A 15,506-nucleotide genomic window follows, 5' to 3' on the forward strand; every position below is an offset into this window, starting at 1 on the left:
ATCCTTATCCGTTAGGAATTTATCTAACCCATTCTTAAAGGTGTTGACTGAGCCCGCCATTACAACTCCCTCAGGCAGGGAATTCCAAACATGTATTGCCCTTACTGTGAAAAAACCTTTACGCCGCATTGTGCGGAATCTCCTCTCCTCTAACCTAAGTGAGTGTCCCTGTGTCCTCTGTGCTGATCTTACCAAAAACAGGTCCCGCGCAAGCTCTGTGTATTGTCCCCTTATATATTTGTAGAGGTTGATCATGTCCCCTCTTAGTCTCCTCTTTTCCATTGTAAACATGCCTAGACTTGCTAGCCTTTCCTCGTATTCCTGCATCTCCATGACCTTAATTAGTTTGGCCGCCCGCTTCTGAACCTTTTCTAGCTCCAGGATATCCTTTTTGTAGTATGGTGCCCAGAATTGTACACAATATTCAAGATGTGGCCTCACTAGTGATTTATATAATGGGAGTATAACACTCTCATCCCTTGCATCAATTCCCTGTTTTATGCATGCTAATATCCTATTAGCCTTCTTTGCTGCAATACTACTTTGGGTACTGCTGCTTAGTTTGCTATCTATGTGAACACCTAAGTTTTTTTCCAGTACAGAATCCCCTAATATTACCCCATTTAGTATGTAGGTGTTATTTTTGTTTTGCTACCACAGTGCATTACCTTACACTTGTCTGTATTGAAGCGCATTCTCCATTTGGCTGCCCATGCTTCTAGTTTAACTAAGTTGTTCTGAAGAGACTCAGCATCCCCCACCGTATTTATAACCTTTCACAATATGGTATCGTCTGCAAACATTGACACCGTGCTCTCGAGACCTACTGTTAGGTCGTTAATGAAAATGTTGAACAAAAGTGGTCCTAATACAGACCCTTGTGGCACACCACTTAGCACTTCAGTCCAAATTGAAAATGATCCATTAACCACAATGCGCTGCTCCCTATTATCTAACCAATTTTTGACCCAAGTGCATATTGTGCTCCCTATATAGATAAGTCACATGTGTGGTACTGTGTCGAAAGCTTTGGCAAAGTCTAAAAAGATTACATCCACCTCCTTACCCTGATCAAGGTTCACACTTACTGTTTCATTAAAGCCAAGTAAGTTGGTTTGACATGATCTGTACTTCACAAATCCATGTTGATTCCTTTTAATGACCTTATTGGCTTCAAGGAACTTCTGAATAATGGGGGTAATTCAGAGTTGATCGCAGCAGCAAATTTGTTAGCAGTTGGGCAAAACCATGTGCACTGCAGGTGTGGCAGATATAACATTTGCAGAGAGAGTTAGATTTGGGTGGGTTATTTTGTTTTTGTGCAGGGTAAATACTGGCTGCTTTATTTTTACATTGCAATTTAGATTTCAGTTTGAACACACCTCACCCAAATCTAACTCTCTCTGCACGTGTTATATCTACCCTCCTGCAGTGCACATGGTTTTGCCCTACTGCTAACTTATTTGCTGCTGCAATCAACTCTGAATTACCCCCCAATATCCTTTAGAATACCTTCCAATACTTTTCCCACTATAGATGTAAGACTAACTGGTCTATAATTACCCGGTTCAGCTTTACTTCCCTTTTTGAATACTGGCACTACTTCCGCTATACGCCAGTCTTTGGAAACCGTACCTGATATAACTGAATCTTTAAAGATCAAAAATAGTGGTCTTGCAAGTTCAGAGTGAAGCTTCATTAGAACCCTTGGGTGAATTCCATCAGGACTTATTAATCTTTACATTTTTTAATCGGTCACAGACTACCTCCTCACTTAAATAAGCACTTATCAGTGGGACATTATCATTATTGAGATTGTGTGTTAGTCCCTGAATTTAGTCCTCTCTTGTAAATACCATTGAAAAAAACTAATTTCATTTGTCCGCTATGTCGTTATCATTTTTTATTAAGACTCCCAACTTGTCTTTTAAAGGGCTATACTCTCCTTCTTTAATCGCTTGCTGTTGATGTATTTAAAGAATTTTTTGGGATTTGCTTTGCTTTCCTTTGCTAGTAGGTTTACAGTTTCTACTTTAGCAGCTCTTATTTCTTTTTTGCATATTTTGTTACAATCCTTATATTGCTAAAATTACTCCGCATTCCCATCAGATTTGTATTTTTTGAACGCTCGCCTTTTCTTGCCCATAAATTCCTATATCTTTTTGTTAAGCCACATTGGTTTGGGATTTTTATTCCTTTTTTTGCTGCTCTTGGGAATAAATTTGAGAGCATTTTTAACTAGCAGTGATTTTAATACATCCCATTTCTCCGTAGTATTTTTTCCTTGAAACAAAATTTCAAGGAAAGCTTAAAGCTTCCCTTATCATGCCAAAGTTGGCTTTGCTAAAGTTTAGAGTCCAAGTTGAGCCAGTATAGGACTGTTTGTGAAAACTGATATTGAATGTGACCATATTGTGGTCGCTGTTTCCTATGGGCAACCCTACTATAATATTTGATACCAATTCCCCATTGTTTGTTAATACCAGATCTAAGATTGCATTTTACCTAGTAGGTTCCTCGATTAGTTGAACTAAGTAGTTATCATTTAGTGTGTTTAAAAACATATTACCCCTAGCAGTATCACATGAATATTTTTCCAATTAATCTCTGGATAGTTAAAATCTCCTATCACTACTACTGTATGTTTCCTACTCCTGCTGCTCTTTCAACTTGCTTCAGTAACAATTACTCATCAGACACATTAATACCAGGTGGCTTGTAGCATAAACCCAATACTAACTTTTTTATTCCTTTACCCCTGCATGCAATTTCTACCCATAACGTCTCAACAGTGTCTACAGTCCCCTCCTGAATATCTTCCCGTGTATCAGGTTTTAAAGACGGCTTTACGTAAAGACATACCCCTCCACCCCGTTTATTTAATCTGTCTCTCCTGTACAGCATATAACCCTCTAGATTGACTGTCCAATCATGAGATTCGTCCCACCAACTTTCAGTAATGCCTATAATATCATACTGTTTGCTTGCTGCAAGTATTTCTCAATACAAGCTCCACAGCCAGAGTGAAGATGGCGCAATCACCGGGAACCTTTATAGAATTCAAAAGCTGTGAGAATCCAACAGCGGGAGGATGACATTTTGCCTCATTTTGGGATCCAAGTTAGGTAGGAAAACCTGAGCTGGACCCAGATACCGGCTTGGAGCACTATTTTCAGGTGGGTCTGGTTCTCTGAGAACCGGACCCACTCATCTGTACTTTTTTTCTTCAATCCCAAGTCAGAGTCAGCACCTATGTATAGATGTGTTGAGTGCTTCCAAAACAAAATGTAAAAGACTTGTATTGCCTTCATCAAAATGCACTTAGAAATCCACTTTTCAATTCTCCTGGAAGGTGCCAAAAATGTCCCAGTGAAAGTATGGACCATTGTTATCTGCTGTCTCCAAGGAGATATGAAAAATAAATTCTGTTACAGGGAGAAAAAAATACTCCATAGCTTATATTTTGCAGGGAGGAAGACCCAAACTGTGTCTTCTCAACCCTAATGTCTCATTGAAATAATCTCTCCTGAAAAATGCATATGGATGCATAATGAGGAGCATTATGGCACCTCGCCCAACAAGAGTCATTGAAACCCATTCAGTACCTCTCATCAGATGATAGAACATTCAGGACCCGCATAGATGCTGCCATTTTCAACTGTGACATCCACGCAGCATTTGTGCAAAAAGTAATACAGTGTAAGTCACTTAACATTACAGCCTTTTTTGATTGTAGCTTTCACTCTTTGCTACTAATATGACTCTATGTATACAATGATGACTATTAGAAAACCTATCTCTCCACTCCTGTAGGGCTGATTGCTCATTTATCCCTCCAGCGATATGGCTATTATTAGCATCATGGCTGTATTATGTCAAGTTTCTGCCATTTATTTACATAACTTTACTGACATTTCTGTTGGGACAACTGTAAAAATAAAGTTTTGCATTTAACTTTTACAGAGAAAAACATATGTTTAAACTGAATTAGCATTTTATATGTGTCTATGTTTAATACTGAATACATTCATTTTATGTGTTTTTATCCTATGTACAGTATGTTTGAGCAAGTATAACCAGTTCCAAATGAGCCCACTATATGCCATATTGCATAGTTGTGTAGTCCCTACTGTAGTCCTATCATTCTGTATATGTTTAAGGACTAGTGGATTTTGGAGTGGGGTACTGCCAATGAAGAATAATAAATTCTGGATAGATTACTGAAAGTTTGATGATTGCAAGCAATGTTAAAATTACTGCAGGCAGTAAAGTAGTGCCCATGATATGAAATATGTTGGGATTTATGTAGAGCCAGAGGTCAAAGGTGTATGTAAGGTTTTGAAATGGTCAGAAGTAGTATGGTTGGAGAGAAGGTTACTAAGAGAAACATTACTTGTTGTAGATTAAACGTAAAATGGCCAGTGCCACACTTCCTGAGCATGTAGTGGATTGCATGATGCAACTTCTGCCAACCACTGTACTGAAACACAAAATGGCCAGTTTCAAACTTTGGCCAACCTCTATATCACCTATCTGCACTTGTATTGGTCCTCAGACTGATTTCTCCTGGCACTGTCACATCCTGGAAATACATTGGAAGTAAAAGCTTTCCTCAACCTGACACTGGCATTGTGAAATACATTGGAAGCAAAAGCTTTCCTCAACCTGACACTGGCATTGTGTTTCTGGATTGTAGGTGATTGTGCTTGTACCAGTGGCATACAGTGTGACCAATCAGATGCTGACATCAATACTCATCTCACTGAAAGGGGCGGGTCAATAAGCACTATGTAATATGGCCACTGACATTTTGCCAGATTATCATACCACTGTACTTGCCAATACTCCACCGCTTATTCATAATCCTGTTATGCTCCCCTAGTTTGTTCTTACCTTGCTCTTGATTCTGATTTATTGTCTCCTGGTTATTGATTTATAGTATTTGATCTTGTCCTGCCACTGACTTCATTCCTGATTCTGACCATTAGACTTGTATTCTGGCTTTCCTAGTTTAGCCTTAATCACCAGTTGTCCATTCTGCTACCCTCTGACCACTTGCTGAATTCCAGACTTCAATATCATCATCTGGATATTTCTGAACGCAGTCTGCTCCAAGACCCAATTAACTTAAATCCAGAATTTTCTTGAAAGAAAATGACAGTGTTGGGACATACTGAAGTGAACATCTTTTAGTAACTTATATTAGATCATCCAGTGAACAGCAATCATTTGGACTTTATGCTAATGAAGGAAGACAAAGGTCATCTGTAAGCAAATGAGATAGGGTCAGGAGGGAACTGCTCTTTCTGCTCTTTGGTTATTAGTTTCCAGTATGCAAAAAAAATACAATCATAGCCCTCATAAGCTGTTCCCAAATTGGCAGTAACGAGGCTGTACATTCAGCATGGGATTTACATTTTCAAAAGCATTACATTTCAACAGTAGTTATGTAGATTTTCCAACACAATGTATATTTTCAGAATATGCATACCATACAGTAACTGGGTGCATAGTCAGCTATATTAGCAATGCAAGCTGTAACAGTGTTAGCGTGCATTGCCTCCATGTGCTGATAGACTTCCAGTAATGTGTGTTAATAGTGTGACTTCCCTCACTCTCATTAATCAGGCCCCAGCCCAAAAGCAATGAGCACCCTGCGAGGATATATAATTGCTACCTTATGGGATCTTAAAGGTTCAGCCTGCATCAAAGCATTGAAGTGTGTTGCAGTCCTATTGCCAGGCAGCACTTCAAATTATATTACAGCCAGAAAAATGTGAGACACATTTTGTAGAATCATACTCAGACCCCAGAAGATCATTTGACTGTAAAGCCAATCCAGATGGGATTTTAAATGCTAAATTTAATGTCATATTATTTAGCAGGTTAGTTTACCCCTCATTTGCTCACCATCTGTCAGTGTTTTAATGCAGCAGTGGAAAACACTATTGCTAGTCACTCAGCTCTCCGCTGGAATTTGTTTTATTGAGATATAAAATAAAGATAGTTTGGGTTAATAATTCTACAATATTATGTAGGATAACGACACACAAATGCGTATTGTGTGTGCACGTAATATCCCACAGCCTTAGAAAGCAGTTTTACATATTTCAATTATTTAAATGAACTCCCTGCAATTGTCTCTCAAACATTTTTAACATTTTGGCTATTTCCAGTACATTTACGTTACATTTATGCATTTTTATTTAATTTTTATTTACTTCCAATTGTATCATGTGTTAACTAAAAATTAAATGCATTTTGTTTATTATTCTCACATCCTTTTTTTCTATATTATGTTGTTATTATTTTAGATATGCAATGTGCATTGGTAATAATTTTATCTGTTGTATGTTATCATCTGTCATTTTTATTTCGTATTCTGAACTTTTTTAGAGTTCAGTTAATGATCAATATTTACATGTGTGAGTTTGTAAAATGAATTGCCTAACATTAATTACTCAGTTTTCTCAGATAGTTTTCAATGTGCTGTGATACATATGCAAACCTTTAATTACTGTTTTGAGATTGGCTCATTTAGTTGTGCAGTGTAGCAATACTAGCAAATTAATCACCACATGGGCTTCAAACGAATAATCGCATCTATTGGCTCTAATGTAAGGTGTAGTAAATCTTGTATTACATTTTATTGTATGCAATTCATGGCACAAATATATATTACCTCATAAAATAGAGTGACATAGTGATTCAACACAATTTTCACACAGGATTACAGATCATATTTATATGCACTGTAGCAGAAATGTAAGGGGTGTTTCCGGGAGTGACTGGGAGGTAACGTGTCATGGGTGTGTCGCTGAAAGTGTTTCTGGGCAGTGACTGGGAGGTAACGTGTCATGGGCGTGCCACTGAAAGTGTCTCTGGAAAGTGAATGGGAGATAATGAGTCATGGGTGTGTCGCTGAAAGTGTTTCTGGGCAGTGACTGGGAGGTAACATGTCATGGGCATGTCGCTGAAAGTGTTTCTGGGCAGTGACTGGGAGGTAACGTGTCACGAGCGTGTCGCTAAAAGTGTTTCTGGGCAGTGACTGAGAGGTAACGTGTCAGTTGACAGGCAGAGGCGGTCACTGGGTGGGGGGGCGGAACGGCAGCGTTTGGCCGCTGTTTCGTGTGAGCGGTCCGGCCAACGCAGGCATGGCCGGACCGGATGGGGGCATGCCGCAGCAGCTGCGTGATGTCACATGCAGCCGCTGTGGGCCAGGGAGCGATAAGTAGCTCCCGGCCAGCAAAGCTGCCCTGTTCGGGAGCTACTCTTGGAGTGCAAAGGCACTTCTACGGGGAAGGGGGTGCCGGCACTGATATGCGGGGCAGAATAGCCCTGTGCTGGGCATCCCCCCACATGTCAGTGTGGATGATCGCAGCTGTGCTAAAATATTTTTCATCCAATAGAACAATAATCTTCACTCTAGATCTAGACATAATGGGGGGCATTCAAATGTTTGAAAAGTCGGTTGGGTGTCTGTTTTTCTCTGTCTATTAGATAGGACAAAACAGACACCCAACTGACTTTTCAAGCAATTGAATTCCACCCATTAGATCTATAGTGTAAAAAACATTCTATATAGACAAAATTCTATATTCCTAAAATTCTATATAGAAAGTTATAGATCTATTATGTTATCCCAGGCTCTCAAACAATTAAATGTTATGAATTTGTTTTGTTATTAAATAAGTGGAACACAAGAGTAATGTTCCTGGAACGCATAAACCACTTCCTGTAAAATAAAAAAATGGGCCCATATGAAATTTTGTCTATACAGAATATAATGTTTTTTAACATTACTATGGACCTATTATTTTATTTCAGGGTCTTACATAACTAAAAGTTATGAATATATTTGCTATTCATTTGGTGGAATGCAATAGAATTGTTCCTGGAACGCATAATTAATTTCCTGTAAAGTAAAAAATGTGGTCCAGGAGGCGGTGATGCGCTTCCGGGGATGACACGATCCTGGCATGGAGAGCCCCGATATGAGGATCTCTATGGTAAGGTGCATCGCGCCTACCGGAGGTGCGTCAAATAGTGGTGGAACGCAAACGTAACTTCCGGCCGGACGCCAGTGAAACGCATGGCGTCCTGGCCGGGATATGATCCTTTTGAAATAAATACAATGTATAAACTGTAAAACACCAGGTATTTAACAAAAAAACGGAGTGGAGGATAATATACACTTACCTTTTGAGACAATTTAGATGAATTTGGAACGCTTATATATGACATCCTACAGGAAGTAAATAGTTTTAAGGTTGTAAAATTATTTAAATTTTACATTTTTAAATGTATTATGACGATGTAATATATTATGAGATGGACTTTTATTCTGAATATGTGAATATTGAAATGATGTGGTCAATTGAACCGTTGGATAGAATGGAAGGTTAGGAGTCACTTCCGGGTTATTTTTTAGTATAAATATGGATGCATGCAGGTAGGGACGATAATGCCCTGAGGAAGAGTTAATTATAACTCGAAACGCGTTGGGTACATTCTTGTCCAGCTACCTGCATCCACAAATTAAGAGGAACATATCATGTCCGGTTGCTTGTGAATAGCTTGGAGGGAGGAAGGAAGGGTTCGGAGCCTCCCATTAATTGCTCTTTCCATTGCTCCTTGCTGGGAGCTTGACACGATACAGTTCCATTTTTCACCTTAAACCTATGGTGAAGATTATTGTTCTATTGGATGAAAAATATTTTAATTAATTTAATATATTTTTTTAAAATAAACTGTGACTTTTTAAGAACTACTACACTATTTGCACTTTTTTTATATGCTACTGTCACCCATGCAAAGAGGAAATTAAAATTGAAGAAAGCTGAGAACAATACGTCTTGAAAAAATCTACAATTATTGAGAGTATATCTGGTGTTAGGGTCTCCTGCCCTGTGCTGCCACGTCGTCATGGCAACCGGGAGACAAGTGCTAGCGGAGTAACCTGAGCGCAGCTGATACTCCGGTTCGGGTCTTTTGCTGTGCAGTGGTTATAGGCTCTGTGCATGGCAGGGGATCCGGTGCTGGTTTTTGTGCTCACAGTCTGTGAGGTCTGAGTGGGGCGTGGACAGCACCTGCTTTATAAGGCCTCTTTTCAGGGTAAGCAGATGCTGCTGAATCTTTGTTGGTTAGTCAGTTTCTGAAAGTTAGCCAGTACTGTGTAGCTTTGTATTTGTTTGTTGCTTACTGCAAATAGGCCTGGGGATTTGGTATTACACTCTGCCAATCCAGACCTAGCAGTAAGACTGGAGTCAGTCGTTTAGCTTGCCGGGGTTCTGTTACTACTCTGTGAACTTAGCAAGTTTGCGGCTGTATTCTAAGACTTGCCTGTCTAATCCTGTCTCACTGTACTAGGTGTCAGGGGTCAGTTTAGTGGCAGTAAACCGAACCTGTGCACTGCAAGTGAGAATTAGGATTGTGGAGAATCTCCTTGTGTCTATCATTCCATCTCTGACCAAGGAGTTTACTGCCACACCCGTTGGTAACCCTTTAGGGTTTTGCTGTTGCCCTTAGCAACAGCATTTCGGGTTTTCTATGTATTAAAACACAACATCTTGCTTTTCACATCTGAGCAGTTCTAATACAAGGGAGATACCCAGTTCCTTAGCCTCTGGGCTTCTCTGTTCACGTTGTGTGTATTTTGTTACCCTACCACCTTCTGTGTACGTTATGTCATATTCCCTAGTCTGTCTGTGAGTCCATTTGTTTTGCATAACAGTTCAAACACCAGTACATTCCTGCAGGCACTGGAGTGCATAACAGTCCTGACACCAGTACTTTCCTGCAGGCACTGGTGTGCATAACATCTGGACATTTACGGACTTTTACTATATACCCACATTTTTTCTTTTTTCTTTTTCCTTTTTCTTTTGTTTGTTAACTTTATTTATGGTGGTAGCGCCCAAAATGTATTCAACCCCTATTGTAACTGGTTGTATATTGGTGGGGAGGGTTCCACCAGAATACATCTAGGCAGCTCTTATCCACTAAGTGCCATTGTCTTACCTATATATATTTATTTCAATGCTACAGAGATGCTACCTGCTTCTAGATCCATTCATCTCCTGGTGAGCTGTATGACACACTGCTCCTCTCAAGCTCCTCAACATGACCAGTGTGTATAATTATGAATATGGCTGTACTACTGCCTTCAATAAACTACTTCACTGGCTAAGCAGTTGGGCTGTTTGTAGTTCAAAGCATCCGCTGATGCGTACATTAACTCTGCCATACCACCGCCAAATGTACACACTTATTCCAACACCTCCTCCTCTGCTACTCTTCTAGGTATTGGCTTCCACTAAGCATGCATGTTGGAGACGGAACAGACTTTAGAAAATTGTTATATGCATAACCAAGTTTTCTGGATCATTAATGTTTAACTGATGCATTTTGTCTGTTGGTACAGACTTTTTCATGTTTACTTCATTAGTCCAAACATGTCCATGTGTAGCAAGCCCAAAGGCTACTTAGCTCCACTGCTACTGGTCTTAGGAAAACATTTCCATGTTATTTTCACTTTTGGAGTTTCATTGCATTGATTAGGGTGTAGTATGTGTTGCCGGCTGTTGGACTTCCGGCGACCAGCATACCGGCACCGGAATCCCAACCGCCGGCATACTGACAGGTGGGCGAGCGCAAATGAGCCCCTTGCAGGCTCCCTGCGCTCGCCATGCTGCGTGCACGGTGGTGCACAACGCGTGCCACGCTATCTATTCTCCCTCCAGGGGGGTCGTGGACCCCCAAGAGGGAGAAAAGTCGGTATGTCGGTGGTCAGGATTCTGGCGCCGGTATGGTGGCTGTCGGGAGCCCGGCTGCCAGCAACCTGAAGACCACCCCATTGATTACAACACTCATCCTTGATGACATTAACGAGCTGTTATTTGGCTAGCTTCTTTATTGCTTCTGGGTTCCTATCTCCAGGATGTTAGGGTCACATATGAATGAAGTACATGTGCTTGTTGTGTTTGGAGGTGTTAACTATTTCTTTTCAGTTGTTATAATCCATCAGTGATTTTTCCTTCTACATGTGTGTGATTCCATTCTGTGACAATGTAGCTGTCATCCTTATACTAAACAACACCATGTTTTTAAGCTTCTTTTATGACAACAGATTCCTTTTAAAATTCTATACATATAATAGTATATACTTTTCTGCTATCTTTATAGTAAATGTCTCAGATACTGTGAAATGATAGTACCATTGTCCTATTCCTTCTGAAGTAGTTTACTGTGCATTATGATCTATAATAATACTTTTTTTTAGTAAGAAGCTTTTATTATTCATCGTATGATTTGTGGCTGTGTCAATACACAATGGGCCCAAATCATGTTTTTATGGTACTGAACAGCCGCAAAGGAAGCGGGTGTGCAATTCCTTTTCATTAAAATTCATATGCAGCGGGAGGCGAGATAGATGCCTGCTGTTAGCATTAGCAAGAATCTGAGTGTTACGTCTGAGGATGCAACCTCGAATCACCATCACGACCATCGGTCACAATTCGCGATGGTTGTCATCGGCCAGCCTGCGTAAGCTGAAGCTTTCTCGGGCTGGCCATAGTACCTGAAAAACGCCTTCAAAACTCCTCCATTTGGAAGAATGGTGCCAGGTGCTGCCCCCCCCCCCCCCATGCTGAACATGTCAATCATGATGTGTCTGACGGGGCTTCAAGCAACATCGCAAGACCTATTCTGCACATTTTGCATCTGTGCAGACCCCCAAACCCATTGGGTTTGAGTGCAGAGTAAAGGCCCGGAGGGTTGAGTCATATTGCTCGCTCCCAAACTTCTTTTCTATGTCACCACAGTAGCACTGTGTACCCAGAGCCATGCTTGCCAAACATCTGGCACCATTTAGATTTCTTTATGGTGCAATACTAGACAAGATGCCAGAATGTTGAACAAAATGTGTCTTCACTCCATGCCAGCTGTAATCAAACATAACTTCTGTAGGGGTTTCCTGCAGCATATCTTAGACTAGAGGAGTATTTATTAGCCTATATATCAAACAATATCTGAGGGATATGCCCTGAAAACACCCATTTTCTGGGAATATCCGCAAATATTAAGGTTCTAGATGAATATATGAAGGAGGGACCGCAGCAGATTTCCCCAACATCTGCTGCTCTTTCTCTATTTCCAACAGCAGCCGCAGCCCCCAAAGGTGTATATGGGGGCTGAAAAGCTGTTAAGTCTATCAAGGTCCGGAATGCAACTCATTCATTACCTTGGTCTCAATAGAATAATGCCATCTCCACAGGGAAATTCTAGTTATCTAGTTTGAAACCTTATAATCAAAGAATATGCCTTATAGTGCAATATGTACTATGTGGTTTCCTTCCTTCCTCTGCCAGAAAGAGATACAACTTATATAATTCCTGATTATTTATTTGATTATGGAAAAGTAAGTATTTTTTAGAGAGGGTGATATTAATAACTGACAGGATGTGCAGAGAGAAGAAGGAGAGACAAGGGAGCAGAGTAAGAGAAAGGAAAGAAGTGTGTGTGTAAATCTAGAGGTAATATTAATAAAATGTAATGTGGGCTCTATAGTATGAGTTGGATTGTATGCTTTTGTTTTTCTCTTTTCACATTCAAGCCTTAAGGTGGAGCTACCCAATAGAATATGCTGCAGCGAGCTATGGTCGGACAATCATATATACAGCAAGCAGAGATGTGTGATTCAGTTCTCCAGAAATCCAAATCCAGCAAAATGTTGTGGATCCAAACTGAACCAAAACCCGGTCCTGAGAAGATCCGATCCAAACCGAGTCCCAGTTCGAATTTGAAATCCGAATTTCGGCTTTAGATTGCAAAGATTACATGATTTTAGCTGTTTTTATTGATTTTTATCAATGAATATCGATTTTGTTAATTGATTTTTAACTGAACCAAAAAAACAAATCCAATCCAAAATACTTGAAGATGGTTTACCAAAACAAAAACATGATTATGAAATAGAACTAAGACCAAAACAAAACGTGAGGGTCTGCGCACATCTCCAACAGTAAGATTATTATTTTTGGTATCTATACTGTAACTTTTATTTATAGGGTGCCTTAAGAGGGCCAATACATCTATGATTAATTATGCAATTCCCTGTTCTGCCAATGCCTGGGTAAGGGAATCCGGAAAATACAACATGTTGAATATCCTTGATTCACCAACTCCGACCCAAAAATTATCAGAATTGGTGAGTTGTGGATTTTTAACATCTAGGATTTTGCTGATCCCCCAACAAAGGGGAACTCATCAGAGTCTGTTGATCATCGGATCGCAGATCGCAAGATCACTGATCTTCAGATCAGATCAGCATGGTGGATTCAGAGAATTGCTGGGTAGATGTATGGCCCACATTACAGTGATAAGAACACAATTACATAAATATTACATAAATACATGGATAAACACAAACACAATGATAAAGCCCAATATATTGAAGGGGTAGCTGGAGTAGTGGATAGAATGGAGTGACGCAATACAACTTGTAAAAGCTATCAATAATGGGTTACAGGGAGGAGAGATCAAACAGTCCCCAATGAGTCTGTACCCACTGGTGGACATACTGTACAGTATCAGAGTTTCCAGTGGAAAAATGTAGAGAGTTGAACAAAGGTGAACTGATGACAGGGCTAGTTACAAAGAAAAAAAGTCCTGTCTGTGAGTTCTTACAATCTAACAATGGGAGCTACAGTATTTCTCCTTTTTATTGTTAAAGAAGCTACTACAAATGCATTCTGTTTATTTTCCGTTGACTTCACATTGTTTTGACTGCACCGTATTGTGTATTATTTAGGTTCATCCACATCTGTAATTAAACATCATTTTGGCATAATGGACATTTGAAAGGTCAGTGATAACAAATGTATGATGAAAACGGACAACAGCAACATCTAAGTAAGAAAATGTTTCTTTTTTAATTACTATTGATGACTGTCTAGTCTTTCCCTGGTTCTAGATCAATTTCTATTATACTGTAAGACCTTATTAAATAGATTTTCCAGTGTACGACCTTCACATTTTTCTCATTGCACAATAATGACCTTGAGCTGCAGAATGAAGAAGACATTTTGTCTAGATAAGAAAAATCCCATTGAAAGAATATTTGTTATTCAGAAATATATGCCTTATGACTTCAGAATCTTATTTACAAAACGATTAGTTTTAGTACTTACAGTACATGAGGTTTCTAAGCTACCAGAGAATTTACCAGCACATTCAGATCACAGTGTTAGTAACAGCTCAAATTTTGTAATATAGGACAGACTATGAGGAACATCCATCGACATTCATTGATTTAATAGTCTGTATCTGCTCCATCTTCCTCATTGGAGTAATGATTACTGGAAATTAAGTTGGTTAACCTAAGAATGTAATATATGTTATGGTGACAGCAATGGCATTTGTTTATTTGGGTGAAGAATGGAGGTAAATTGCATAATTACTTCATATGCATTGCCAACCTCTTAAAAAGGTGTGATTTAGCTATCAACAGCGACGGCCTGCGGCTCTAAAACAATCCTGGCCATGCCACCTTCACTGCAGGACAAGGGGGAGAGGTCATGTTTAATGTGGATGTGACATGAGTCATAGGGCCCCGGCCTTGTGGTACGTCCCCATCTCTCTGCATGCTGGGGGACTGAAAAGAGCTGCTCAGCCAGGCTTATCTTAAGCCGGTCCGGCTAGCAGGCCTTTGACCCTTCTGGCATTTGCCCGAAGTGCCAGATGGCCAGTCCAGCCCTGGCTTTTAAGTTCATACATGTATAGTATGTCCCATTCAGTGTGAATACACTGGCCTACATGTATGCTCAGGGCTAGAGCACAGGAGGGCAAGTGTTGCCAGGCCCCCCTTCCGTCTGGACGCTGTACTAGCAACAACCTGAGCATTGGTATTATTTACACCAGTTCCTCTAGGATATATCCTGGATCTTGTTAATTTATTAAACAATGATTTCAGGTACAATATCAAGATTTCACTATAAGGGGTCTATTCATGCAGCAGTGAAAAGCCCTGTTTTGCGTTAAACAGGGCTTTTCTCTGCTTACCGCAATTCACAGAGCCGGTTACCGGGGAGAAGTCTCTGACTTCTCCAGCGGTACCCCCGCTCTGTGCCTGAATCGCATCACCATACCTTTGTATGGTGAGTGCAATTCATGAAGGTGCGGAAAGCTCTGCTTTCCGCTTCTCCATGGAGTTCAGGTTCGCCATTTGAGGACGGCGTAACCTGAACTGTAGTGCGGAGACGTCAGGGAAGCTCAATGCTTCCCTGATCGCTGCTCGGCACCTCGTGCTGGCTCCGCCCCCCGACCTCCCAGCAACCACTGCGGCCTGCCGGGTGGTCATCAAGCTGCGCATGCGCAAAGGGACCCGCCGCTGGACTCCGTGCATCACAGGGAGGGACCGCTGGAGAAGACCTCACCGCAGGAGCCCCAGACACCACAGCGCATCGTCGGAAGGGTGAGTATACATGAATTGCTACTTATCACAGCTA

At 40.5% G+C, this 15,506-nt stretch overlaps 1 long non-coding RNA gene across 1 annotated transcript in view; it reads left to right on the forward strand.

Moving 5' to 3' along the window:
- Positions 1–13,905, forward strand: part of LOC134957048 (uncharacterized) — a 218,265-nt gene extending 204,360 nt beyond the window's left edge. Inside the window, exon 4 of the long non-coding RNA XR_010186412.1 lies at positions 13,811–13,905. This is a non-coding gene — a long non-coding RNA (uncharacterized LOC134957048). The remainder of the gene's footprint in view (positions 1–13,810) is intronic.
- The last annotated feature ends 1,601 nt before the right edge of the window (positions 13,906–15,506 follow it).

The sequence above is a fragment of the Pseudophryne corroboree genome, chromosome 9 (genome assembly GCF_028390025.1).
Source record: "Pseudophryne corroboree isolate aPseCor3 chromosome 9, aPseCor3.hap2, whole genome shotgun sequence".
NCBI lineage: Eukaryota > Metazoa > Chordata > Amphibia > Anura > Myobatrachidae > Pseudophryne > Pseudophryne corroboree.